Here is a 27,938-nt window from a genome sequence, read left to right as displayed (position 1 = left end):
AGATATACTATTTTCATGCACATCAGATTCTGATAAGTCATTGCTCTTCTGGGACAGTCCAGAACTTAAATAGATGAATTACAAGTTTTCTGAAACATACCCAATGCCCATCACAAGAAATGCTGCCTTATAAGAAAAAGAATTGTTACATTCAGACTTCCTAGCAATTCAGCAAAATCTTAGGAGCATTTTGAAGGTTAAAGCGCTATGTTTCAAGGGACTATATTACTCTGGAAGAGAACTAGTTGTAACAGCTGATTTAAAATTGAAATGTTTGTCTTCTCTCCAAAGGTTTCCAGTCTCCAGGTGTGATCATTGAAGGGAATGCTGGCATGGAAACATGACACATTTGAAAATATAAAAGAGAGACAGCAAATGCTAAGGAATAACACTACTGAAACAAGGTGACAGAACCCAGAAGATCCACTGTGATGAGATCAAATAAGTTATTTTTAAAGGCACTTTTCTGACCCAAACTGCTTCTGGACAAAAAAGAAAATAAACAGAGAAAGTTTTGCTTTTGGTTGGTCAGAATTCTGGCCAAAGAATTTTTAAAATTTTTTCATCAAAAGCATTTTGTCCATTCCTACCCAATTAACAATAAGCATGGGGCAGTTGCCTTTAAAAATCTCCCTTTAGATATTTTAAACAAAGTTTGCTCTTGTTCACAAACTTCACTCCACTGATGTGACACCTATACATTCCAGATGCATCAGAGTCCCCTGAATCAAACTATCTTCTTTCAAGTCAACGGCAAGATTCATCCCACTACACAATGGCAACACACTTGGTCCTGTACATTCACATTCTGCTAAACAACCGTATTACCACAAAATAATTTATCTAATTAGCAGGTCGACTTTGAGCTGACTACCATGCCTTTTGTCTACCATGGGACAAACCACCTCATTCTGGATAGGAGGTAATATGCAACTCTGTGCAGGCTCATCAGTACACGTTCCTGGCTGAGATAGCTGAGCTTTCAAATACTCCAGTACTAATGGGACAAAACAATGCATTACAAGTGAAATGAAGATGAGTTCTGTATAAGTTTAAAAGCTTAGAAATATAGAATCATAGAGTCCTATGGCTGGAAGGGCCTCAGGAGGTCATCGAGTCTGGCCGCCTGCCCAAAGCAGGAACAGAGCCTTATCTCACTCACGAAAAGCAGTTGATCAATAAAAATATTACCTCATCTACCTTGTCTGTCAAGTAATAAAAAAGTTATTTAGCAGTATAATGCTTGTACTATCGATGCTAAAATACATTCTTAATAAGGCAGGGAGGCTGCTCATTTTGCTGTGGTGTCTGCATGTTGGATACACTTAGACTAATAGAAGCAGTTTCTGAAGAGGTGAACCTAGCACCCTTTTTACAGTGAAGACAGTGATGTTTTAATATAAAGCTAACTCCTTTAAATTCAATTTTATCTAGTAGTGTAGATGAAGCCTTAATCTCTCCTGGGCAGTCCCCTGTTCCCTCCAGCACTCAGCTTGCAGGGACCACTAGTTGAAAACCACAGTGCATCCTGAGCAGAGCCCACAGCAACATCCCCCAAGGTTGTTCCTGAAGGGAGCAGCACGAACTCTCAGCAGTATTTGCTGACAGATACCAGGATGTATTCTAGAGGGAAAGGGCAGGCAACACACAACCCCTTAGAGGCATGACCATCCTGTTTCCTGGGGCTGATAGGTACACTAGCATGGTCTAGGTCTTAAAGGCTCTTCTTGAGCCCACCCTTCTAGTACCCACATCCTGGCACAGCATGAGATAGGATTTAACTGGATAACTCACATTCTCCTCTGTCAAATTAGTGCAGCTCTTTTGAAGCCAGTGAGTTTGTCCCAGTGTAAGAGGGGACCTGTGATGTACATTTCTGCAAAGCTCTCACTCTCTATATACTGTGGCAGAGCTCCAGCTTTGCCTCAGGGACGCTGCACTGCTAGATGGTTAGGGGGTGCCTCAGAGACTCGCTGTTACCCTCAGCATAGCCCCTCTCCCTTTCAGGAGATACACATATAACACATCTCATAGAACTGGAAGGGACTTTGGGAGGTCATTGAGCCCAGTCCCCCAAGACAAGGGTCACAGCCTACTAATACACCAGTCCCGGGGTTTGGTGTCAGAACCCTCATTAGTCCTAGTCTGTGTCTCTGTGACAGCACAGGGAAGTTTGAGGGGAACCCAGGCCCACCCACTGCGGTGTTCCAGCTCAGTGCTCTTAATAGTAGAGGCAACCGGTAGTTCTTCCTCCACTACTCAAGCCTTAGCCCTGTCCTGGGCCACATCCCTAAACGGCCCATCTCAGCACCTTCCTCCACTCAGCGCCTTGCTCCTGGCACCTGACCATCCCCAGCTCTTCCTCAGCTCAGCACCTTATTTCCAGCTCCTCACACAGTAAGTTAACAGAAGAGGAGCCCTTTTAAACCCATCTCAACTGGTTCTTCAATGGCCCCAGGTGTCCTGATTAACCTGTCTTACTTGATTCTGGAAAACCTCCTAATGAACTCTGGGTGTCTTAATTGGCCTGACTGCTCTGATTGATTCTGGCAAGTTCATCCACTTGCCAGTATGTTTGCCTTCTATCAGACTACAGCAGCCTTCTGGCTAAGGTCTGTCACAATACTCAGCAGGTTGTGCCTTAAGGGAAAGCAAAGTAATGTCTATTTTGATAGATAAGTCTTGCAAGTAACCAATTGGGTTTTTTTTTTTGTTTTTGTCAGTGAAATGTTTCCTTAAAAAGTTAGAAAGCTGAGCTTTATTTTCTTCCCTTCTCAGCATAGCTGGAGGTTTATCAAAAGGGTCAAAGGCAAAATGTGCATTCCTCCAGCAAGAGAACATAATTTGTATTTCAAAACAAGAGGAAGAAAAACGACTTAACGGATGAGAGATACCAATAAAAAATGGAAACGTTTCCCCTTGGCAGGCAACACTGGATGAAACAGTCGAGTGCTGACACTGAAATTCATTTTAATAAAGTGTTTGTTTCTCTCTCCTCCATAATGATGAACGTGCATAGGCACACATACACTCACAGGCATTCATAGCCAGATCCTGGGCCAGAACATGCAACAGCACCTCTCTAATGCAAAGAGGTCATATAACTGGTAAAGTGAGCAGGTAAGCATTAAACACTCAGACAAGGGGCAACTGGATGAAAGTCTATTGTCCATGTTGTACAATTATTAATGTTCATTTTTGGCTATAAATTCTGTGAATGAGATAACATTAACTAAGGCAGCCACTGGTATTAAACAATACTAAATAGACTCAGTAAGTCTAGTGAGTCAACAGGCTACCCAGTAAGTCAAGGAAAAAAAACCCAAAATCATGAATCAGCTCCTGGGAATAAGTCTTTGATGGCAATCACTTGTTCCAGAGTATGATCATCTTCCATGGGAGCTGTGAATCTTCAGATGACCAATAAAGCCAGTCCTTGAACCACAAGCTCTAGTACAGTGAGAATAAATGTTTCCAGTTATGGCAAGAAACTGTTGACCATGACTGGAAACCAGTCTCTCTCCTATACCTCTTGTCCTGCTCAGCTTGTCAGTGGATAAGTTCAAAATGCAGGAGACCATTGTGTAGGACTGCTCTCCATTTTGAGTGATCGTGGGCAAGTGTCTATCAAGTGTTAATATTGGACTCCTTTGAATTTTCCTTCAGCAAGTCCTTACAATAACTCCGCAATGAAGCCTCTACTAGCTCTACGCCAGTCCCAAGCCTGGATGAAGGAGGAGGGTTGGTCAGGTAAGTGTTGGTGTGCTGACCATGAAACAAAAATATGAATGAAACCTGATGCCAGTATGACTAAATGAAAAAAGATGCCGGCTCGGACGTCACCAGGATGAACAAGGTCCACAACACCAATCGAGTGATCGGAGTTGGGTCGATAAGTTGGCTACTGAAAGAAAATTACAACTAACACATATGCTATCAATTGGAACATGGAACGTCCAAACACTGTGGGCAACTGGAAATTAGAGCTGCTTAGGAAGGAGAGATACCGATGCGATATACTTGGACTGGCAGAGATGCACTGGGAGAGATGTGAGGTTGCGAAGTCACTTAGTCAGGAAACAAAACAAAGCATGAAGCAGGATTCGGATTCCTTCTTAGCAAAACAGCTAGAAGAGCATTATTAGGATTCAAACCGGTGAGTGCCAGAATGACGGCAGAGAGATCTGAAGCAAAACCATTCAACATCTCAGTCATTCGGGTGTATGCACCCACATCAGACAGTACGGAGACAGAGATTGGGTTATTCTATAAAGACTTGACAAAGACAGTGAAGTAGATACCGAAGAAAGACGTGTTGATCATTGAAGGAGATCAGAATGCGAATATTAGAACAGATAATAATGCTTGGGATGTGTTCCAGAAGAAGAGACAATCAATAAGAAGCGGATTACTCAGGAGACACAGAAGTTGGTTCAAGAGAAGAGAGCATTGAAGATCAGAAGAGATATGCCAAGATGGCAGAGCAGCAATATAGGGTGAAATGCAATGAGGTAAGGAAAGCAGCCAGAAAGGAAAAGGGGAAATGGTTAGGGGTGCAATGTGAAGATATAGAGAGGTATTACGGTGAATGTAAGACCAGGAAGGTGTATAAAACTATTAGGAATATGAACAGGAAATGGCAACCAAAGAAGATGGCGATCAAAGATGAGAATGAAGACGTGCTCATGAACAGGGAGAAGATTGTGCAGTGATGGATGAGATATTGCACGGATCTCTACAAAGCACAGTTGGACCCGAATGTCTCAGAGAGACTGACTGAAGAACTGAAAGAGATATCTCCATCAAGCATCAAGAGCAAGACCAATATTTTAAAGGAGAAAATAGAAAAAGCAATGAAACGACTAAAGAACAACAGCAGCCCAGGAAATAATAAGATCACGGGAGAGATGATCAAATACGGCACAGAAAGTATGATTCAGGAAATACACTGATTCTGTAATATAGCATGGAAAGAAGGGAAGGCACCTAAGGAATGGACAAGATCTGTGCTAGTGACAATACCCAGGAAAGGAAGTACATTGGAGTGCAAGAACTCCAGAACGATAGCCCTAATGAGTCATCTAAGCCAGGTGCTGACAATGATACTGACAGAGAGACTAAGATTGCAGATAGAAGAACATACAGTAGACTAGCAAGTGGGATTCAGAAAAGATAGAAATATCATGCAGCAGATATTGGCACTAAGACTGATAACGGAGAAAACTCGATGAAAGAACAAGAACACATACATTTGCTTTGTCGATTTTCAAAAAGCATTTGACAGTATAGATCAGAAAGTGACTTGGGTGGTGTTGGAGTCATATGGAGCAAATAGCAGACTGATACGGTTGTTGAAGAATATCAATGACAATGCGGAGGCAGGGGTGAGAACATGTGGGGAGTTGGGAAGTTTGTTTAAAACAAGTAGAGGCACAAGACAAGGAAATCCAGTATCACCAAATATCTTCATCATGCAACTGGAGAGAGCAATGGCCAAGATCAAGGAAGAGGTAGAAGGGGTATCTGTGCATGACAAAAGAATTAACAACTTGAGGTTTGCAGATGATATCATTATCATTGAGGAAGATGAGGAGAAGCTAGCGAAAACGGTGCAGGTGCTAAACAAAGAAGGGAAACAGTATGGACTGATTATGAACATCGATAAAACAAAACAAATGGTATTTGGAGATAAGAAAATAGGAAGGAAGATCTGTGTAGATGGTATTGAACTAGAAAATGTAGAGAAGGTCACATATCTGGGAAGCAACATAACCTACAATCTAGACTGTAAGAAGGAAATAGCAACAAGAATAGCAAAAGCAAGAGCGAGTTTGAAGGCAATGGATGAGATCTGGAAAAGCAAAGTGATTAGCTTAGGAACGAAGCTGAGTGTCTTGAAAACGTGTGTATTTAGCAGCATATCGTATGGCTGTGAGACATGGGTGATAACGAAAGATTCAAAAAGAAGAATATTGGCATTTGAAAGGAGTTGTTATAGAAAGATTCTGAGAATAGGATGGATGCAGAAGGTCACCAATGAGGAATTATATAGAAAGATACAGCCGAAAGAGAACCTGCTGCAGCAGGTTATAAAACGGAAGGTACAACTGTTTGGCCATATTTGCAGAATGAACAATGAATGAAAAATCAACACCCTGGTATTCAGCATAATGGACAGTTCGAACAGGAGGGGCAGACCCCACGGAGAATGGGTAGATGATATAGTAGATTGGTGCGGAGCTAACCTACGGAACTAAGCCACTCTGCACTGGATAGGGAAAGATGGCAAGGAATAGTGAGAGAGGCATCAGACACCAACGGGTGCTGAGCCCACAGTTGTTGATGATGATGATGAAGTCCTTACAATGCTTCCATTGTCCTCCTATATTATGGTACCCTTCTTTCAGCTGAGAGAATAGGACCTGTTTTGGGAGACGATGGTCTGGCATCTGCACAATGTGACAGTCCACTGGAGTTGCTGATGGATGATCATTGCCTCTAACAAGCTTTTAACATAGCCCTAAAATGTTTTCAAATACATGGCTTTTGCAGCAGACTTGGCAGGCCAACAAGTTGAAGCTAATTAGGGTCAATGGTTGGCTGAAACTAGTGTACTTTGATTATTAACTGTTGGTGGCAAGTAACCGGTCTCTTCTGGTATGAAAGGTTATTTCTTCTCACTGTATAGGTATCTGAAAATTTAAAAACAGATGCTAAAGGATAGCCAATAGCCCACTCACTTCTGGTAATAACACACCAGGCTAGAAATTCTAGTCTGACAAACATTTTCTTAAATGCCATGAGGCTGCCTGAATATCTGTGAACTGCTGATAATAGGATTGTACAATAAACAGCAAACTAGCCAATATCAGCTGTGGAACGTATTCACTAATCTCATTTCTCTGCCAAGTCCTGGCTCCATGTACTTGTTGCACTACCGCCATGCTAGCTATTTATTTTGAGCCATCTCCTTTAATTAATACTACCACACCAGTTAACTAGTATGCCATGTGTTAATTGGTACTTGAAATGTGACAAATAACTTGACTTTCAGCTATCAATTTATCCCACCTACTAGGCAAAGTTGGTGGTATGTTTCTGGCATGTTTTGAAGCAAATGAATAACCAGCACGAATCCTATTTGTATCTTCTCATTTTAACATAACGTAAGACTGAATTGGGTTAAGGCAAAACTAAACATAGCTGCTCCTCTTATCAGAATCATAGACTAATTTTGACATAAAGCAACATTTGCTTTTTCTTAGGAACCCACAGGAGCAATTTATCTAAATCTGATTACCATACAAAATTAGATATTGTGTGGTTGGGTCTTTTGCCCCCTCTTTTGTTTTGAGTCTCTTGACAGAATTTTCAAAACCAAATTAAGAGCTACAAAATGCATTATGAACCTACCTGCTGTTGGTTAGCAAAATCAGTGTCAGGAATTCTCAGATTAATCCAGCCATCCAGATGTTCTTAAGGGCCAGGAGTAAGAGCAGGTGGGTGGGTGCATGGCTATTTTTAAATGTTTGCATGTGCCTGTATCGGAGCATTATGAATTCGTGTCACTGTTGAAATAGACCAAAGAGGACTGATACACTTGTCCCAAAGCTAAAGCAAATATCAAATGCCAGCATCCCAAGCTGTGCCCCATGCAGGTGAGCTGCCTGAAAAACAGAATGAAACACAAAGTCATGACATAGGATATTTACAAGAAAAGGGTATGGTTTTCTTCTGGATCTGCTAGGACAATCAGAGGCTTTGCAAACAAAATGGTATAACTCTCCTTCCTCCAGAAGAGAATCTCCACATTCTGAAAATAATCATGAGCAGCTATGTGAATATCCTTGTGTGTGTCGTTTATTCGCACCAGGAAGCACCACTCAGTACAGTTTGACTCTCTTGTTTTTATAAAGCCAGTTGTCCAGATGGTCTGACTGAGGCACAAGAAAATCATGCAGAAGGCTGGATGTTCATTCACATGTCATCATACTTCTGGACCAAATTCATTATAGCATACTCTACTCTAGCTGTACATCTGGAATCAGAGGGATTATAAAGAATGAATTTCACCCTTTCTTTTTAAATACAGACTTTATCCCTCCCATCCTTTCATCCAGCTGATCCCAAAGAAGTCAGATTGTGACAGTCTTTGTATTCCAGTCAAGTGACTGCAATATTTAAAAAACAGGCACACTTGTAGGATGGAGCAGAAGAAGAAGAATGCAGTTTGCAAAACAGAGAACAGAAATTCAATAGTAAATAACTGCTGTGGTGCTGGAGGGACGTAAGGACGTTATGCTTCTATAGGGAAAGTGACTAACAAAGGACATTTTTTTGTCTTCAGGTTCTGTTCAAGCTGTTTCATGTCTGTCATTGGGTTTCCTGTCATTTCAATCATGGAGTACACTCTGTCTTTTTTACGGCATCTGTTTAGCAACCAAGCTGCCACTGGATCCATCTTCCAGGCAGCATCAGGAAGCAGTAACACAGCATCTTTCTCTCAAGAGGAATATGCTGAATAGATAATTCATGCTTCTGTTGCTTTACCACCTGCTTTCCCGCAACTCCCCTTTGCAAGGTGTTGCAGTAAAAGCCACAGATGAGTTAGAACAAGATCTACAGGAAAACATAAATGTTTCACATATGCACATTTGCATCTGTGCATGACAGTGATTGATTCACTTTGGGTGAAATGATCAGAGGGTAACTATATTGTTCCTGACAGAGTTACGCCTAGCAGAGTTGCTAAGCTATTTTACATAGAATGTTATGATGGACTCACCTTAACTTCTTTCCTGCCTCTCACACTGCATCCATCATACTGAGAGCACACATGCCAGTCAAACACTGTAGTTAGTTGGTCTAGAGGGAGTTGAGATGGGTGTCCATTGCACAATTCAAAGTCAGATCCAGCTTCTTGTTTTATCCGTCATACAGAGAAGGGCTAGTCAGTCATAAAGTTCAGATTCAAATCCTCATTGGAATTTTGTCAATGTTCCTGGGCTTTTGTGTCACCCAAGCAAGAGAGTGTCCCTAGAATTCCATCTTTATTCAGCAAACGCTTAAAATACATGCTTCATGTCAAGCATGGGCTTATGCTCCATTGCTCTGTTAACCAGATCAGCATGTGCTTAAGCAGTTCTCAGAATCAGGATCTTACAGGTGCCAGCTCTGCATGTACCAGTCCTGGATCACCCACAGAGAAAAATTAACAGATGCTCAGCACCCACCAGTATCCAACCTCTCTCTTCTCCCCTTCTTCCCCCAGCACCTCTCATCCACCAGCTGCCCCACGTATCGACTTCTTCACCACACTGCCAGTGCCTCCCAATCACTGCAAGCAGCTGTTGTGCAGAATTCAGGAGACTCCAGGATGGAGAAGAGTGGGGACAGGATGCACTTCGAGGAGGGGTCCAGAAAGAGGTGAGGCAAGGTGGGGGATTGGAGGAAGGGATGGAATGGGAGTTGTGGCTAACAGTGGAAGGGAAAGATCAAGCACCTATGCAGGATCTATAAAAAGTTTGTCTCTTTATTATGAAAACTAATTCTTCTCTGAGCTACTTCACCTCACTCCTTAGAACAGCATGGCTTGGCCTCTCACAGGTGGCAATAAAAATAGCCCAGATCAATACTACGTTTCTCAACAGAAAAGTAGGCAAGTCTCTTTGGCTTTTGGGGACCAACCCAGCTGCTTTGCACCCATCAGGAGCTAGGTACAACATGTTTTACAAATTTAAAAGCTGCACATCCTAAATCTTTGAAGTTAAGGATTAGCAGCCTCAGCATTTTCTAAATCTCACCTGGAAAAGCTTGGGGGGAAAGGCTGCACTTCCTTACAGAGGAAAGAAGAAAACTCAAGGCACCATTTTTGTTTTTTTTTCTTTCCCAAAGCAGCACATTAACTTCAAGAACCATTTAATTAATGTACCTGAAATGGTCACTCTGCACCTATTATGCAAAACAACCCTGGCCATATGTGTGCACATGAGCATGCGCAGCACAGCCCTCCCACAAACAGGAGCTAATTTGCTGCTTCATGTCTGAATTGTGTTGGCCTGAGTGCAGGGAGACTAGAACAGGTGCACTAGAGACATCTGAAATGACTCAGGCACTGTCAAACAGTAGGGCCAGAAAGGAGCCTTTATACTTACCTCGCTGTTATATATGTATTGTGCATCTGTGCTTGAAATTCTTCTGCATGATAAGCAGCTTAAAACAGTAATCAGCTTGTGTTATTTAACTAAAAGGTCTGTTTTTGACTCCTGTGGTTTTGTGTATGTACAATGAATCAGTAACCAGGCTAGATAGACAGAAGAAAGGTTGGGGGTAAAAATAGCTTTTGTCCTCTTTCTGGGAATAATGCATGGGCCTTTTTTTGATGCAGCACAGCAATACAAAAAAGGGGGCAGTTAGATTCAGGGGTCCTGATTCTCTTTATGACTAGAGCGCTGCTAATTTTTGGGTATCCACTTTATAGCCATGGACCATTTCTGCAGATAGCCACAGGGATGCAGATACAACACAAAGCTCTGATAGTAAGAGAAGATGGGCAGCTGTGAGGAACCATGGGGTGGAGCCTCCACTTGCCCTGGGCAGGGGTCTGGGATGCAGGGACAGGAAACAGGGACTACTCAGGCTTTATGCCCAGGGCAGGTGGAAGAGCCACCATGGCTTCCCACAGATTCCAGCACCACAGCCCAGCCACTCTAAGAGCTGGGAGGGCAGCTATGGAGAGCCAGGGTGGACCATCCACCTGCTCACAATGCATGTGGGGTGCTGAGAGCATGCCCCAGGCATGTTCCCAGGACAGGTGAAGTGTCCATGACTCCATCGAGAATCATCCAGCCCTCTGCTTCCCCATGCTACCAATGATACCACAAGGCATGACCTGAAGTGATGACAGGGCTTTAAGCATAAGGGCGAAGGGGTAGGGTAGGAGGCACAGGCAGAGACAGATGCATCCTGGAGGTAAATCTCTGGCTGTGAGGATGGTATCACCAAGAAGGCTTCACCTTCCTTGACCATGGGATGTTGCTCTAGGAAGAAGGAATGCTAAGCAGAGATGGGATCCACCTAGGGAGGAAGGGGAAGATTTGGCCTATCAGACTAACCTGCTTGCTTGAACATATGTAATTCTTATAGATTAATTATTTCCTTATGGTTTGATTATATGATTATTCTAACAAGCTACAGTAGATTTATTTCATAGTAATTTGACTGTAACAAAGGGGACTTATAGGACAGATCCTGTATGCTGAGCTGAGGCAAAGTCAACATTTTGTCTGGGACCTTCCATCAAGAGAGCAAACACAAATTGTGTATATTCAGGATCTTTCCCCAGGCAGATGGCAATAATATAAAGTGACTTTAATGCCATAGGGGGCTTCCAAGAATACCCTCAAACTTAGCAAGTGCACCACAAGAAGAACAGAAATAACATAGGTGGAAATTATCTAATACCATTAATATATGTGTATATGTATGAATGTGCCAAATGCATCTAGCCAATGGAGTAAGTGAATCCTAATAGTTTGTGCATGAGGAAGCTAATTTTGTGCATAGGAGGAGAGCCCAAGCACCTCAGCATATGAAACAGGGTACCCACAGCTTGTTTGTTAGAGAAGGAAAAGAAAATGTGAGGAAGAAGAAGAAGCAGGAGGACTTAAGATTAGTCTCTTAACTTTGTTTTTAAACTTTGTCTTTCTATTAGTCTCTTAGTTTAATATAGGTTTAAGTCAGTCAGTTAAGTAAACTACATTAGCTTTAACAGTGCTTGACATTAGCTTCTGCACCTCCCTCTCAAGAGCTGAGAAACCTAGACCTGAATTGTCTTGATATACCAAAGGCAAGGCTGTTCCTTCATCTCTTATCACCAGGTTATCAAAAAGAGATGTGAGTATATTAAACACAGTATTATAGAAATACTATATGTGTTCTTAGACTAATAATACTGCATTTGGCCGTTTCTGCACAGGCCACTTCCTTTGGAAGTGGCATGCTAATACAGGGAGCAAAAGATGCTAATGAGGCGTGGATGCAAATTCCTCGTGCCTCATTAGCATAACATCACATGATTTGGAGTCCAGAAGACCATTCTTCCAGACTCCAAAATGCAGCGTAGAATCGTGGCCGCCGGGGGGGGGGTGGGGGGCAGGGGGTGGGCTTCTGGAAGGAAATCCTTCTTCCAGAGGTTGCTTCTTCCCAAAAATTTTTGGGAAGAAAGGGCCTCTGGAAGGAGGACTTCCTTCCAGAAGCCCCCATGGGGCCGTGCTTCTACATGGCCTTTTGGAGTCCGGAAGAACGGTCTTCCGGACTCCAAATCACATGATGTTATGCTAATGAGGTGTGGGGAATTTGCATCCACGCCTCATTAGCATCTGTCGCTCTCTGTATTAGCATGCCACTTCCGAAGGAAGTAGCCTGTGTAGAAATGGCCTTTGTGATTAGGGCGACCATATCTCCCTGTCCCAAGTATGGGACAGGGAGATATGGGAGGAGGACTGGCACCACCAAGCCCCAGAGAGCCTGGAAGGAGGTGGAAAGCAGCAGCTTCTGACCCTCCCCAGGAGTCCCAGGGAAGTGGCAGCCACTGACGCTCACCAGGAGCCCCAGGAAAGCAGCAGCTGCCAGTTCTCCCTGGGAGCCCCAGGGAAGTGGCAGCCACCAGCCCTCCCCTAGAGCCCTGGGGAAGTGGCAGGGACACAACAACTGCCCATGCTGCCCCTTCTTCCCTGAAGCTTGGGGAAGTGACTCCTGCCAGTAGCTGCACCAACACAGCTGCTGGCAGAAAAGGTCAGCAGGAGGGCAGCCCAAATATGGGAAGATTAGGCCCTTTTAAAAAATATATAGAGACGCCTTTTTTGGCATCCCAAATACAGGACTGTCCCACCTAATATGGGACAGATGGCCACCCTGCATCTAATTCCTATTCCCTATATTTTAATAAAGTTTTAAACTATTTTATCTCAGTGTGAACATCCTGTCATACCTCCAGGGGTCCTTTGTATATTCTGTGCTGTCTGATTCTGGGACCTTATTATCTTCGGATTACTTGGGTAGACAAGCCTACAACCCCAACTATCCAAATTAATATTAACCTTCCTAAATCAAGCAATAAAGGGCATATTTGGATACAGACTGGCTAACTTATCCATAAGGGCTTTAAACTTGATTCAAAGTGGACAGGTGACCAAAGCCCACTGGTAAGTCAAAAACATGGAGACCTGAAAGAAGGGTCATAATATGTGGGGAACGTGGACTGTTACATAAGGCATAAAGGGGAGACAAGACAGATCTGAGAGGTTCTGAGGAATATAATCAGTAACAGATTTCTGTATACTGAATGTGAGAAATATGGGACACAAGCAGCAAGAATTTGAAATGCTAGTAAATAAACACAACTATGACACAGTTCACTAAGAGAATTTTCAGTGAAGCTCTGGAATGGGTTACCTAGCGTGGTGGTAGAATTTCATTCCCAAGAGGTCTAAGTCCTCGCTTGACAAAGCCCTGGTTGGGAAGATTTAGTTGGGACTGGATGTGCTTTCAGCACAGCTTTGAACTTGGTGACCTTCTGGGGCCTCTTCCAACCCTATGATTTTATAGCGATATTCCAGAGACTTGGTGGGATAATGTGTATGACAGGTAGGGGAAAAAGGGAGGAAGCGTTGCCTTGTGTATTAAAATGGAGACAGACTTATCGAGAGTCTCTCAATAAGGATAAAAATGGTAAAAGTCAGAGTAGGGATCTACTACAGATGACCTAACCATGAAGAAGAGATGGATGAGACTTTAAAAATAATCTAATAAAAGTATACAAAGCACAGGACTTAGTGGTTATGAGGAACTTCAACTACCCAGACATTTGTAGTGAAAATAACACAGCAGGTCACAGATTTGCCATCAAGCTCTTGGAACATATTGGAGACTTTTTTTGTTTTTAATTTCAGAAGGTGGAGAAAGTTACTATGGAATAGATTGTTCTAGATTTAATTTTCACAGAGAAGATGGATCTGTTGAGAATTTGCAAGTGGAAAGCAGCTTGGGTGAAAGTGATCATGAAATGGTAGACTTCAGGATTCTAAGTCATGGTAGGAGAATGTAGACAAAAAGCCAAAGGATTTCTAGAAGGCAGATGTTAGCAGACTTGAGGAGTTGGCAGGTAAGATCCGGTGGGAAGCAAGTGTAAGAGGAAAAATAACCGAAGATAGTTGGCATTCAAAGGAACAGTATTAAGGTCACAAGAGCAAAATTATCCCCTTGCACAGGAAAGATAACAAGAGACTACTGTGACTTAACCAGGAGATCTTCCATGATGTACAAATAAAAACATAAAAAATAAAAAGAGTTCTATGAAATGTGAAAACCAGGTCAAATTATAAAGGATCAATGTAGACAAACAACAAAAGTGTATAGGGACAAAATCAACCCAAGGCACAAAACAAGATTAAATTAACTAAAGACAAAGTGTAACAGGAAAACATTCTACAAAATACATTGGAAACAAGAGGAAGACAGGGTCAAGAAGGGAAATACCTGTCTTGGAAGAAGTACTGCAGAAAGGGATCTGGTGATCACAGTGAACCAAAAGTTAACTATGAGTCAGTGTGACACCGTTACAAAAAAAGCAAGCATCTTCCTGGGATGTATTAGCAGAAGTGTTCTAAGCAGAACACAACAAATAATTGTTCCTCTCTACTTCATGCTGATTAGACCTCATCTGGAGTACTGTATCCAGTTCTATACACCACATTTCCAGAAACATGTGGACAAAGGAAAAAGAGGTCCAGAGAAGACAAAAAACACCAACCAACCAACCAAAAATGGTTAAAGGTCTAGAACTTCCAACCTAAAAAGTAAGATTTTAAAAACTGAGTTTGTTTAGTCTGGAAAAGAGAAGATTGAGAGGGGACATATTAAAAGTTTTCAGGCACATAAAAGGTTGTTTCAACGAGGAGGGAGGAAAAATAATCTTAACGTCTAATGACAGGACAAGAAGCAATGGGTTTAAATTGCAGCAAGAGAGGTTTAGGTGGGACATTAGGAAAAACTTCATAACTGTCAGGATGGTTAAGCACTGGAATAAACTGTCTAAGAAGATTGTAGAAACTCCATCACTGGAATTTTTTAAGACAAGCATGACGGATTCAATGACAGAGATCCCCTGAACATTGTCATTTGATGGTCTGAACATATCACACCAAATTTCCTAAGCAAACCATTATTTTTTCTATTAATTACCATTATATAACATACCCATCTATCACTAACCACCTACTCCTCCCCAACATCCATATTGCAGGTTTCACATCAAACTGATCTACACAGAGGAGCCTCTGAAGCTAAGAACTGAGTGAAATGAGCTAACCTGGTACTTCAGTTTCATTAACCCAGAGGGTTGGACTGTTCTATTCATGTTTTTAGAGTAGTCTTCCCATATAGTCTTCACTTCCCACAGCTGGGATTAAGAAACTGAATTCCTTTAAGCAAGAATACACATTACATCTGCAGAGAGCAAGAAAATGAAGATGTTAATTAGTGCAGGAGACACTGCTATGATTATTAGAGATGTGTCAAGCAAATTAGGAACTGTTATTCAAATGGTGAATAGTTTAACAGATGCTGGGGATTTTTTCCACCCACTCATCCACAAACCTGTGCAATACACTGGACTGCTTCTCGTCCTCATGCCATCTACCTGTAGCAAAGATATCACAATAAATCCCCATGCTTCCAATTTATTTCTCTCCTCCAAAGGTACCTTTTTGGCACAAAAATGCTGCCAGCACCATCCTCCAGTGTACAGTGATGATTGGGTTATGCTTCTGAAAGTCATGCAGATGGAGTTTTCATATCATGTTAGCATCTTCCCAGGGCTCTCAAATTATACCACATTGTCACTTAATTAATAGCATTCTCCAGAATGTGCTCATTAAAATTATAGCAACATCTGATTAAATAATGTACTGTGGCATATTCTCACTTTACACTACCTTTGCACAGTGGCAGCCAATCCATGTTCTCACTAGCTCAGTGGGAAATCTACATTCTTCAAAATACCCTAGTTGTTGGTGTAAGAATTGAAAGGGGTACCAAGATTAAAATATCTGACAGTTGTCCTGGATCTGAGTAGGTGGCCAATATATGTGTGTCCATGGGTTCACTTTGCTGTCATTCCTCTAGTTTCACATGAACCTTGTTTTAAATCACAAGTGAAAATAATTTTGACATTTTCATAGAAAGGCAACAGATACTGTGTGTGTATAGAATTCCAAGATTGGTTGTAAACTAACAAGTAAACTTCAAAATCAATATTTAAAACACAGCATTTTAAAATTCTGCTTTATGGTGTTTGATATTTCTGACTCAAAAACATAAAACAAATGTAATCAATATCTTTAATGGTGAGCATTAGCCATCTAATTTTATTTTTGTTTTGCCAATCTAGAATGTTATTAACACAGGTAAATTAATTTGTTTGTAAAATATATCATTTTAACCTATTAGTGTCATTGTAAATTGATGTTTGTATATTTCCTCCACTGTTTTTCATATTTCCTGTTTTCCTGTTACTGAGCCACTAATATCTCAACTTTCATCAGGCTACTCACGGAGCATAACCATGCACAACCATTTGTGCATACAAATAGCCAGTTGGATGACTGACTGCATGCACAATATCTGCACATATGTTCTTAAATTAGGTGTGTAAATGGCTGCTGATTTGCACACAGAAGCTACGTCAACACGTGAAGCCTACATCGAAGTAGCTTATTTCGATGTAGCGACATCAAAATATAACGTCTACACGTCCTCCAGGGCTGGCAACGTCGACGTTCAACATCGACGTTGCGCAGCACCACATCAAAATAGGCGCTGCGAGGGAACGTCTACATGCCAAAGTAGCACACATCAAAATACGGGTGCCAGGAACAGCTGCAGACAGGGTCACAGGGCGGACTCAACAGCAAGCCGCTCCCTTAAAGGGCCCCTCCCAGACACAGTTGCACTAAACAACACAAGATCCACAGAGCCGACAACTGGTTGCAGACCCTGTGCATGCAGCATGGATCCCCAGCTGCAGCAGCAGCAGCCAGAAGCCCTGGGCTAAGGGCTGCTGCACACGGTGACCATAGAGCCCCGCAGGGGCTGGAGAGAGAGCGTCTCTCAACCCCTCAGCTGATGGCCACCATGGCGGACCCCGCTATTTCAATGTTGCGGGACGCGGATCGTCTATACGTGCCCTACTTCGACATTCAACTTCGAAGTAGGGCGCTATTCCCATCCCCTCATGGGGTTAGCGGCTTCGATGTCTTGCCGCCTAACGTCGATGTTAACATCGAAATAGCGCCCAACACGTGTAGCCGTGACGGGCGCTATTTCGAAGTTAGTGCTGCTACTTCGAAGTAGCATGCACGTGTAGACACGGCTAGAATGTTCTGAAGAATCTAGTCTTTAAGTGTATACCTGCACTACCAAATTTTGTCAAGAAAACGAATGTCAACAAGCAAAAGTTGTCAAAAAATCATGATTGTGTATTTACATGTGCTCTTTCTGTCAATAGATTGTGTCTACATCTTTAGCTCTCCCGTTGACAGTGGTAGCAATGCACTGTGGGTATGGAGGAGGAGACAAAGCAGCACTGCAGTGGAATCACTGACAGCAAATGCACAAAAATCCTTCTCCAAAACTTCTGATGGCCTCTCTCTGGCTTCTAAATTTTGTGGAACTTGCAAAGGAAGTGGGAAAGGTAGTAGGTCAACTCAATGCAGGGCAGTGGAGTTCAACCTGCTGACCAGAGAGGCTGATTGGGATATGTGGACCACTTTCTGGAGTACAGATTCAGGCAAAAAAACACCTTAAGGCTACGTCTACACTAGCCAAAAACTTCGAAATTGCCATGCAAATGGCCATTTCAAAGTTTACTAATGAATCGCTGAAATACATATTCAGCGCCTCATTAGCATGCAGGCGGACACATCATTTGAAATTGATGCAGCTCACCGCCACATGGCTCGTCCAGACCGGGCTCCTTTTCAAAAGGACCCTGCCTACTTCGAAGTCCCCTTATTCCTATGAGCAGATGGGAATAAGGGGGCTTCGAAGAAGGCAGGGTCCTTTCGAAAAGGAGCCCTGTCTGGATGAGCCACGCGGTGGCGAGCCGCCTCAATTTCGAAGTGCCGCGGCCGCCTGCATGCTAATGAAGCACTGAATATGCATTTCAGCGCTTCATTAGTAAACTTCGAAATGGCCATTTGCATGGCCATTTCAAAGTTTTTGGCTCGTGTAGGCACAGCCTAACTGTCTACCCTACAAGTTTGTTGACACCACAGGAAGGGAAAAAGAAGAAAAAACCCTTGTGGAGCTGGAAGATTTTTGTCAATGATAATGGCAGTTTTTCACTACAAAATTCACCTTGCAGTGTGAACACTCTGTCAGTTTTATCAAGGAGAGGCCCCTTTTCCTCTACAAAATTTGCTGGTGTAGACAAAGACTCAGTCAAGTACAATTGTGGATTGTGATTTCACTTAGATGCGTCCTCTGTACGGAAGTCACAGGATGTTAAACATGTTCCTATTCAGGGGTAGTGAATATTGAATACAGAGAGAATTTGCTAGGTACTGAGGGCACTCAGCATCTCACAGGGATGCTCAGACCTTTTTGCGGGATCCAGCCATGTGTCATGAAGGAGACAGACAAAGACACAAGGAGAGGGTGAAATAGAGATACACAGGACAGGGAAGATAAACAGATCAGGGAATCACTTGACTCCTAGCATCTCCAGGGTTCAAAGAATTCCTAGCAGACCTAATAGTTAAGTCTCATAGGGACAATAATACTAATCCGTAATTGTAAAAAGTATGAGGAGCCCTGCAGGACTGTAGACACTAATGCATTTATTAGGTCACAACTTTCATAGGTAGAACCCATTTCATCAGATGGACTGGACTGGAAATGACTATCCATTGTAAATTAGGCTGATCAGTCAGGGTGGCTGGGGCCATTCAATGTAGCTGATGGGGAGATGTGAATGTCCATCAAAGGGAAGTTGCCTCTGTCGAGTATTAACTAGTTAAGATCCGTGTTGAGGCCTAATTATATAGTTTTGAATTTGCAAGTGGATAAATCACAGATTCCAAAAGAAAGCTTTCCTGAAATGATGCTTTTAAAGACCAGGGATACACACAGAAGGAGCAAACTGCCTGCCAGACTGGCAATGCAATAAGCAAACCTATTGTGATGTTACCTTTACTCTCTAGCTGTAATTCAGGGCATGTATTCTGCATGCTAAATATGATGCAAGTATTATATAGAGGCACAAAAGCTTTGCTTCCTCAAAGCCCAACTGCAGCTTGAAGCACATCAACCAGAAATGTCAAAGCCATGAATAAAATGAGAGGGAGAAAAAAGAGAGTTCTCTGGAGGAAATCGTCGGTTTTAATGAAAGGAGTCATACTTGACTGAAAGCCGTGTCACATCATATAGGAATGTAAACAACACTGACAGATTAACACTGTGTCCCAAAAAGAAATCAGCCTCATTCATTCAGAAACTTTTAATATGCAGATGGAGATTTAAAAAGCTGATACATCATCCCAGTATGAAGATGGAATATGCATGCAGGGTTCTAAATTGCAGGGCTTGACCTCTCTTGACTTCTTGGACCACAGCAATGCCATCCGCTGTAAACAAGTTATTGTCAGCCCTGTCAAAGGGTCTGATATTGCGCCACTGAAGTCAGAGTGAGTTTTGCCTTTAACTTCAAACAGCAGCAGGATTAGCCTAACAAACGAGACTCAAAGTATGTCTTCACCATGTGGAAGATCAACCCAGTCATGCTCAATCTTCAGGGGCTTGATTCATGTGCCTAGTAGGGACACACAAGATCAAACTATTTGGGGTAGACAGTCAACCTCTGTACTCCTCTATAGCAGAGAAACTCTCCTGCCAACCTCCTTTTGTGAGGACAGCCAGGTAAATTGATTGTAGATAAATTGATTCTAGCAATGCAATTTCCATTGCCAGAATTGCATATTTACAGTCAATTTCAATGTCTAGCATAGCCCAGGCTGCAGTCAGTAGCAGGGAGCACTACTTCTCTAATGACAATGACTAGCACACAGAATAGTCTGAATCCTTAAGTTAGGTTAGTACTGTATGTTTTTTCCCTAACACAAGCATATTTATTAGTTCACTGACATTTACTGACCCTCATAATCCCTCAATTTAAAAACAGTTTTAGGGTACAAGTTTTGCCTTTTGTGTGTGACACAAGTTGATATTTAGAAAGACACACTTTCAGTTCCTGTGGATTTGTCATGACTGATTTAGCAACATGTTTTGTGGTGGTCAGTCATGAATTTGTGTCCAGTTCTGCCAGTCCAGTGCCAGTTACTGCTGAGCACAAGTGTATCAGGAACAACAGCTATGTCCCTGCAAAAAGGCAACAACTCTGGGACGAGAAACAGGCACACTGACACACATCAGGAGCCCTAATTGACACGAATTTGTTTGCAACCTGGGACACAGATTCTGGACTAGGCTGAAGAGCCAAAGTTACTGCCATAATGCAGAACTTTGTACAATGTGACTGCAGGGCAGTGAAGCAAATGGTCAAACATGGGGGTGGGACAGCAAAGTTAGAATATTGAAGGATGAACTGCAAAACCTTGCTAACCTCAGTGGTTAGCCATCTAACTGCTGCTTCAATAAAGATGCTATTGCAAATTTATTCATATCCGGAAACAACCATCAAAATCTGACATAAAGGTAAATCTCAGCTCAATAAACAAATGTAAGTGACAATTGGCAACTCAGAACCAAAAAACATCGCGTACTTGAGAGATGTACATTTTAACTTGGGCTTTTAAAAAAAATATTTCACTTTGTGCTGAAAAGTTTTGATTTTGTTCCCTCTCTCCTCCCTCCCACACCTTGTGTCCACATATGATTTAAGTTCATCTAAATAAGTGCAATTTACATCTGCAAAATGCACAGCTTCAAGTATGAACACAGATCAAGAGTGTATAGCAAGCTGCCTTTACTAGTTTTCAGACTTAACTATTAAAATAAAGCATTTGCATTTTTATTTTTTGTTCTTACCAGCACATATTTCCATATTTACTGCTTGTATCAAGTTTCTCAAAGAAGAACTACACTCTCCTATATCAGTGCTATTTATCTGTGTATTTTTAAAAGACATGTCAAAAACTATAAAAGCCATAAATAAGGATCTCTCAGGCTCCAGCTTCCAATTTATCTTTCTTGTCTTCCAAACATGCCTGTTGCCTGACCCCCTAATATCAATGATGAAACAAGATAACCAGAATAGAAAAGAACAGAACCACTTACTACCAAGGGGTGACAATCAGAGAAAGAATGATTCTCCGTTCATGTTTAAAATATTTCTGTGGTTGCTTGAGAGGGTTCATCTTTCTCCAGATCTCATACAATCATACATACCCTCTAGCCTTTTCAAACCACCACTCTGAATGAAGACTTCCATTGTCTGCCATGCCCGACATGTCCTCTTCAGATGCCTTTCTTTGTTTATTAAATATTTACATCCCCTTCGTTCATATCCCTTTTTAAAACACTCAGCTTCCTCAAAAGCTTTCAATAATCAGCCACCAAGTTCAGAACATTGCATAGAAGAAAGCTGCGTTGCTGAAAGTTTGGACTTTGAACTAGATTCTAATGTGTCAACTGTTATGTCTGAAATCAGTGAGACTACTTGAGTGAATCAAGTTTCTTACATGCATAAAGTAAGCGTTTGCAGGACTGAACATCTGAGCAGGAGACCTTCCCAAATAGTAAAACAAATCCAGACTCTCCCCCTTGCTGGGACTTAAAAACAATAAGGTATCGAAGATCAGCTCAAGCCATCTTCCGGCCTCAAGTTTGCTCAGCCCAAAATCATAGATCTTCTTTTTCTTTGCACCCAAGCAGGGCAATAAATCAGCAAAACAACATTAATTTCTTTTCCAGCAGGCTCAAAATCTGGAAATATGGTCTGGTATTTCAAGCAAACTCTAACAGGCTGTTGTTACTATCTCATAGATCATAAATTCCTTGGGGAAGAGGTCATAGAATCGTAGGGCTGTAAGGAACCTCAGGAGGTCATCTAGTCTAGCCCCCTGCTTCAAGCAGGCTCAACCCCCACTAAGTCATCCCAGCCAGGACCTTGTCAAGCCAGGACTTAAAAGCCCTCCATTCCAGTGCTTCACCACACTCCTGGTGAAGTAGCTTTTCCTAATATCTATACTACTCCACTCCTTCTGTAACTTCAGACCATTGCTCCTTTTTCTGCCATCTCTCACCACTGAGAACAGTTTCTCTCCATCCTCTTTACAGCCCCCCTTCAGGAAGTTGAGGGCTGCTCTTAAATCACCCCTCAGTCTTCTTTTCTGTCAACTAATAAGTCCACATCCCTCAGCCTATCCCCATAGGTCATGTGCTCCAGCCCCTTAATCATTTTTGTTGCTCTCCGCTGAACCCGCTCCAGCACATCCATATCCTTTTTATACCAGGGGGCCCAAAAACTGGACACAATATTCCAGATGTGGCCTCACCAGGGCCAAATAGAGGGAAACAACCACTTCTCTAGAACTGCTCCCTGCTCCTCCTAATGCACCCTAATATGCCATTAGCCTTCTTGGCTACAATAGTACATTGTTTACTCATATCCAGCCCTTCATCCACCATAATTCTTAGGTCCCTTTCTACTGTACTGCTGCTTAGCCAGTCAGTCCCCAGACTATAACAATGCTTGGGATTCTTTTGTCTGTCTCTGTGAGCCTCTTGGTGAAAGGGGGACAGCCTGCCTGAGTGCCCTGCAGGACATTAGTAGTCCAGAGGGTTATGGTGGGACAGAACAATATCTACTAGGTTGGATCCAGCCCACAGGCTTTATGTTGCCCACCCCTGAAATAGACACTAGCACAATTCCAAACCCAGAGGGTTTTTTAGTTTCCTGGATAATTCAATAGGGGTTTTTTTTCCCCATTTGAGTTCTGGCCAAAATTTCCAAACACACAGCCCTTATCCATATTCAGGTGTCTGTATAAAAATGAGGCTTTAAAAAAAAAGGAGGGGATGCGGCTGGACATCTCCAATTCTCGTTACCTTCCTCAAGGCTGAGAGGGCTCAGCATCTCTCAACTTTACCCTGATTTTTATTTGGGGTCCTAAATACATATTTAAGGGCTTACTTCTGAGCTTAAATTTGAAAAATTCAGCCTATGGCAACTGGCCACCTACATCAAACCTTAGACAGGGCACATTCAATTCACGCATTTAACTACCCATTTTTTTCTGTTTCAGCATCAACAATTAGATTTTTACGACAATCTAAAATGTTGAAGGCTGGTCTTTCTCTATACATTCTGGCTAAAATAGAATAAGTTAAAGCACACAACAGGTACTAAAAATGAAATAAAGAAAGAGGCATGAAGTAAATTAAGGAGAACCCAGATAATAAACAGTTGCTTGCAGACCCACATCTAAGAAGAAATTCAATGTACATAATTCCTAGAAATCCACAATCCCATGCTGAGTACTTATCATAGTTAGATGTGCATTTTGGTAGCTTTCAATTACGTTTGTGTTTGTCCTTGCAAAGGAGTAGAATGGCTAAAAAAACAGTGAAGAAAGGGTTCATCCAAGTCCTCCTTGGGTTTTATTTTTTGCTCCGCTTCACAAGCAATAACTGCAATATGATAAGGATTTGCAAAACAAACGCGGAGCTGCACAATGTTTACATTCAAAAGCCTTAAGCATGAAAATCCATTCAAGGGCATATCTTCCTACTCACCAAGATAAACACAATCTAAGTGTGGTGTCTAACTCCAACAGCAGGAACGGAAGCAACCCCAAACATGTTATTTATTTGGCAACAATTAAAGTTCAAGTATGGGATTTGGACAGCCCACATACAGTAGCCATCTGCAGTTTTCACTGACACAAATTCCTGTCCACACTGTTGTAAAAAGAGAAGGTTAATTTTCTTCACTTTTTAGGGTAGGGGTGGCAAATCTGAGAATGAGAAGGAGACAGAATTTAACAGTGTACATTGCCAAAAAGTCAAAGTAATATGTCAGCACCTCCCACCTCCTGCCAATCAGCGCTTCTCTCTCCCTCCCCGTGCCTTCTCCTCACTGTGATCCACTGTTTCACAGCTTGCAGGAGGTTCAAGAGACAGCAGGAGGAGAGAGGATGTGGCAGGCGCAGAGATGGGGGCAGGAAGGGGCAGGACTTTGGGAATTACAGAATCATGGAACTGAAAGGAACCTTGAGATGTCATCAAGTCCAGTCCCCTGAACTCATTACAAGACCAACCTCCACCTAGACCTGGGGTGTCCAACTAGTTCTGAAATGGTAGCCACTACAGTGGCTACTGCTATAGAGGACTAGGTACATTATTCTAAAAATATATTTATTGTCCAAGCCAACTACCTATAGTCAACCAGCCAAACAGCCACATGTGTCTAGTGGTTAATGTGTTGGACACCATGGATCTAGATCATAAGGGGTACAGTGGAGGTAGGCACTGGGGCAGAGCTGGGGGGTTGAGCAGCAAGCACCCCTATCACATTGGGAAGGTGATACCTATAACTCCAGCCCCAGAGTTGGCACCTATGCAAGGAACCACATATTAACTTCTGAAGAGACACATGTGGCTCCAGAACCACAGGTTGGCCACCCCTGTTCCAGGGGCTCAAAAAAGGCCATATTCTATCTAGACTTAGAAACAGGAACTACTGGAATGGATGAGATTCAAGATCCAACTCGTCCAGTGTCCCGTCCTGACAAGGCTCAGGATAAATGCTTCAGGGGCAGATGTAAGAACCCTTTAGTTATGGGATAATCTGTCCCCCCTCCCCCCCACACACACACTCCTTAAGACCTGAAACATGAAATTTAATATGCCTTCCAAAAACATTTATCATTTTTAACACCTGTGGATATTCTTGATTTCCACCTAATGAGTCAATATCTTCAAATTTTGTGCAATTCTTTGTCTCTGTGAAAGGGGCTGTGTGTGCATGCGGGCACACCCTGTCAGCCCATTATGGGGTTGGTGCACCCTGCCACCAGTTTTCTGGGTTCCCTGTTAAGTGGGTGATTTTATCAAGTGGGTCCCAGCCCCTGACACGGTTGCTCAAATAGTCTGCAGGCATTAGAGGCAAAACAGTCTGGAGCACTTCAGCCTTATGGCTGGGGTGGCAGAGGTACTTGGGGAATTAGCCCCTGGGCAGGGCAAAGCTGCAAACAGGCTTCAAACCCTAGGAGAGGGCCAGGAAAGCAAACAGTCTAGTGGCCTTACTTCCCTCTGGGTCAGAGCACAGAGCTGGCAGCAGCCTCCTCAGCAAGTCATGGGTTGGCTCCACTGGTGGTCTCCACAACCAGAGAGTCACCTGGCACATAGGATGTCTCTTTAGGCTCTTCTGTCGGACGCATTGCAGGTTCCCCTGCAGAAACGAGCCATGTTCTTCCTTCCTCCTCTGTTGCCTGCCCCAGCTGGGCTGGACTGTCTCCTTTGATCTGGTTTTCCACCTGTAGCATGCACAGCGATGGGAAGTGGAGCATGGCCTCCTGGGCTCAATGATTAGTCCACCCCTAGCAGCTCAGTGCCCCATGACAGTCTAAACACTTTCCTATGGCAGCGAGTCCCATCATTTAATCGCCTGATGTGTGAAAAAGTATTTCCTTCTACTGGTTTCACATTTCCTACCTTTTCATTCCCTGGAGTATTCTCTTGTTCATGTGTTCTGACATAGGGAGAACAGACATTCCCAATCTACCTTCTCTGGACCATTCGTTATTTTGTAGACCTTTATCATGCCCCCACAATCCCACCCCCCACCCCAGCTTGTTGTCTTCTTTCCAGGGCAGGCAGTCACTTTAACCTCCCATTGCCTCTTTCTGAGCCCCTCTACTTGTGCAATGTTCTATTTAACATGGGAATACCCGCACTGCAGACTAATATTCTAGATGGGGCCACCAGTTGATTAATATAAAGATGTTAGAATAGTCTCATTATTCACCAACCCATTTCCTGTACAACCTGAATATTGTCTGTTTTTTCTTTTTTTAAACACGTTGGGCAAAGGTTTTTCACTAAGCTGTCTACCACAACCACCAGGTTCCTTCTGTTGCTTCAGGGTCCGTAAGTGCAATATTTTCATAGTAATACCTGTCCAAATTCCACTCTTACCTGCACACACGCTATGTTGACTTCACTGAGACTACTTACGAATAACCAAGTAAGGCAAAAAGAAAACACTTTTTAAGCCTTAAAAGAAGGGAAAAAAACAACAGGACTGACCTAAGATCAGATCAATCACCTCTAGTAATCATTAGTCCATCAAGCTATCTGGACTTCAGCAACCATTGACACTTGATACTTTAGAGGAAGGTTTATTTGTTGTGAGATAAATAATAGACCTGATTTATCAGCTTCATCCTACAAAGGTGCTAGTTGCCTTCTGCAAAATTCTAGGTACACTCATCTCCCACTGGCTTCTGCTGAGGGCATGTCTCACCTCACAGGATCTGGCCAGGGGTGGGGGAATTCTCCCTGACTCATTTGATGGGTAATCAATTTATAGCATAAACCAAAACGGGTCACCACTCCTCACCTAGTATGCAACACACCTGAGAAACACGCATAAAAATTAACTAGCCCACATCCAACTGCTAAGTTTGACTCCAAAATCCCCTGCAATGAACTGTGGAACCGTACAGGCTGCATAAAGAAGCATTTGCTTTTATCATCTTCCATCTGAAATATTATTAATTCCATCAAGTGACCCCTTACAAGCCTCATTTTTTTGAAATGTGGGCTTCTCACTCAGTCATTTGACACTGAAATGCTGGGCTGTGTCTATCCCCAAACTCCCCTGCTTTCCTTCTGGCATGTCTGGTGGTCCCAAATACTCAATTCTTTGCTTTTTGTAGTCCTTATTGTACATGCCCTTTTATTGCAAAAAAGCTCCATTACTTCCACTTTGATCTTCAGACATCGCGTTTCTATCTTATCCCGTGGCAACAGCAAGAGGAATGGAAATAGAGGCAGAATGACAGCACAGCTAGCAACTAGAAGTAATGCGGAAGCAGCTCTGATCAGTGCTGAGCTCTGTACCATGACAACAACAAAAGCACTAGGGAGATAGATATGAAAAATGATCCCCTCATCTGGAATTCTGCCCTTGCCCCCCGCTGCCCCTTTCTGAAGCGATTTTCTGTTTCATGTTCCTGACATCCCCTTTCTACAGATAATGTTATCTGGCATAGCTCTGGTGAATAAAAAATTACATGCCTGCAAAGACGATGACCAGACATCGGAGAGCTGCCTAACACAAGCATTTTTTGTGCACTGAAAAAGAGCTCTTTAAACTCTGTGGCTCAAGCGAGCAGCAATGGAACCCTTCACCTCTAGGCTGCTTGCTCAGGCTGTTAAGTGAGTGAAAGTTGTTCTCCTGTGGCTGTTTGTCATCCTGTGTGAAATGAGTTAGCATTCTTTCCGGACAGCTCTTAGAGGGCAAGTGTCTGGCAGTAACTGCTGCCTTTGCTGGAAGTCTCCACAGAAAGCCAAAGGGCAATCGCCTACACTGAAAAGTAATAGTAAACCAAGTTTTGTTTTTTCAAAGTTTTTAATTAACTTAAGCAGCTGGAAACAGCTACAGAGGCTGTAAGGAAAACTGGCTTGATCCTGCCAAACAGAAATCAATAGCAAAATTTCCCACTTGTTTAAATGGTGCAGAATTAAACCTTCTAGGAAGAGCTGCTTATTTGATAATAACACAGCAAATATTCCAGTTTTTAAGATGACAGACATTAGGTGCTTTAAATGGTTAATTGATATCCTGTGATTATCCAGCATATCCTGCCGATTGGAACAGCAGCACTGTGTACTTGTACCACAGACACCAATAT

General features: G+C 42.6%; 1 long non-coding RNA gene across 2 annotated transcripts in view; it reads right to left on the bottom strand.

The window, feature by feature from the left end:
* LOC142021206 (uncharacterized) overlaps positions 1 to 21,631 on the bottom strand; it is a 96,753-nt gene extending 75,122 nt beyond the window's left edge. For both annotated transcript variants that reach the window (XR_012647620.1, XR_012647621.1), the window contains exon 1: positions 21,466 to 21,631. This is a non-coding gene — a long non-coding RNA (uncharacterized LOC142021206). The remainder of the gene's footprint in view (positions 1 to 21,465) is intronic.
* Positions 21,632 to 27,938: the final 6,307 nt, after the last annotated feature.

Source organism: Carettochelys insculpta, chromosome 15 (assembly GCF_033958435.1).
Source record: "Carettochelys insculpta isolate YL-2023 chromosome 15, ASM3395843v1, whole genome shotgun sequence".
Taxonomy (NCBI): Eukaryota; Metazoa; Chordata; order Testudines; family Carettochelyidae; genus Carettochelys; species Carettochelys insculpta.
This window is presented reverse-complemented; position numbering and strand designations above follow the sequence as displayed.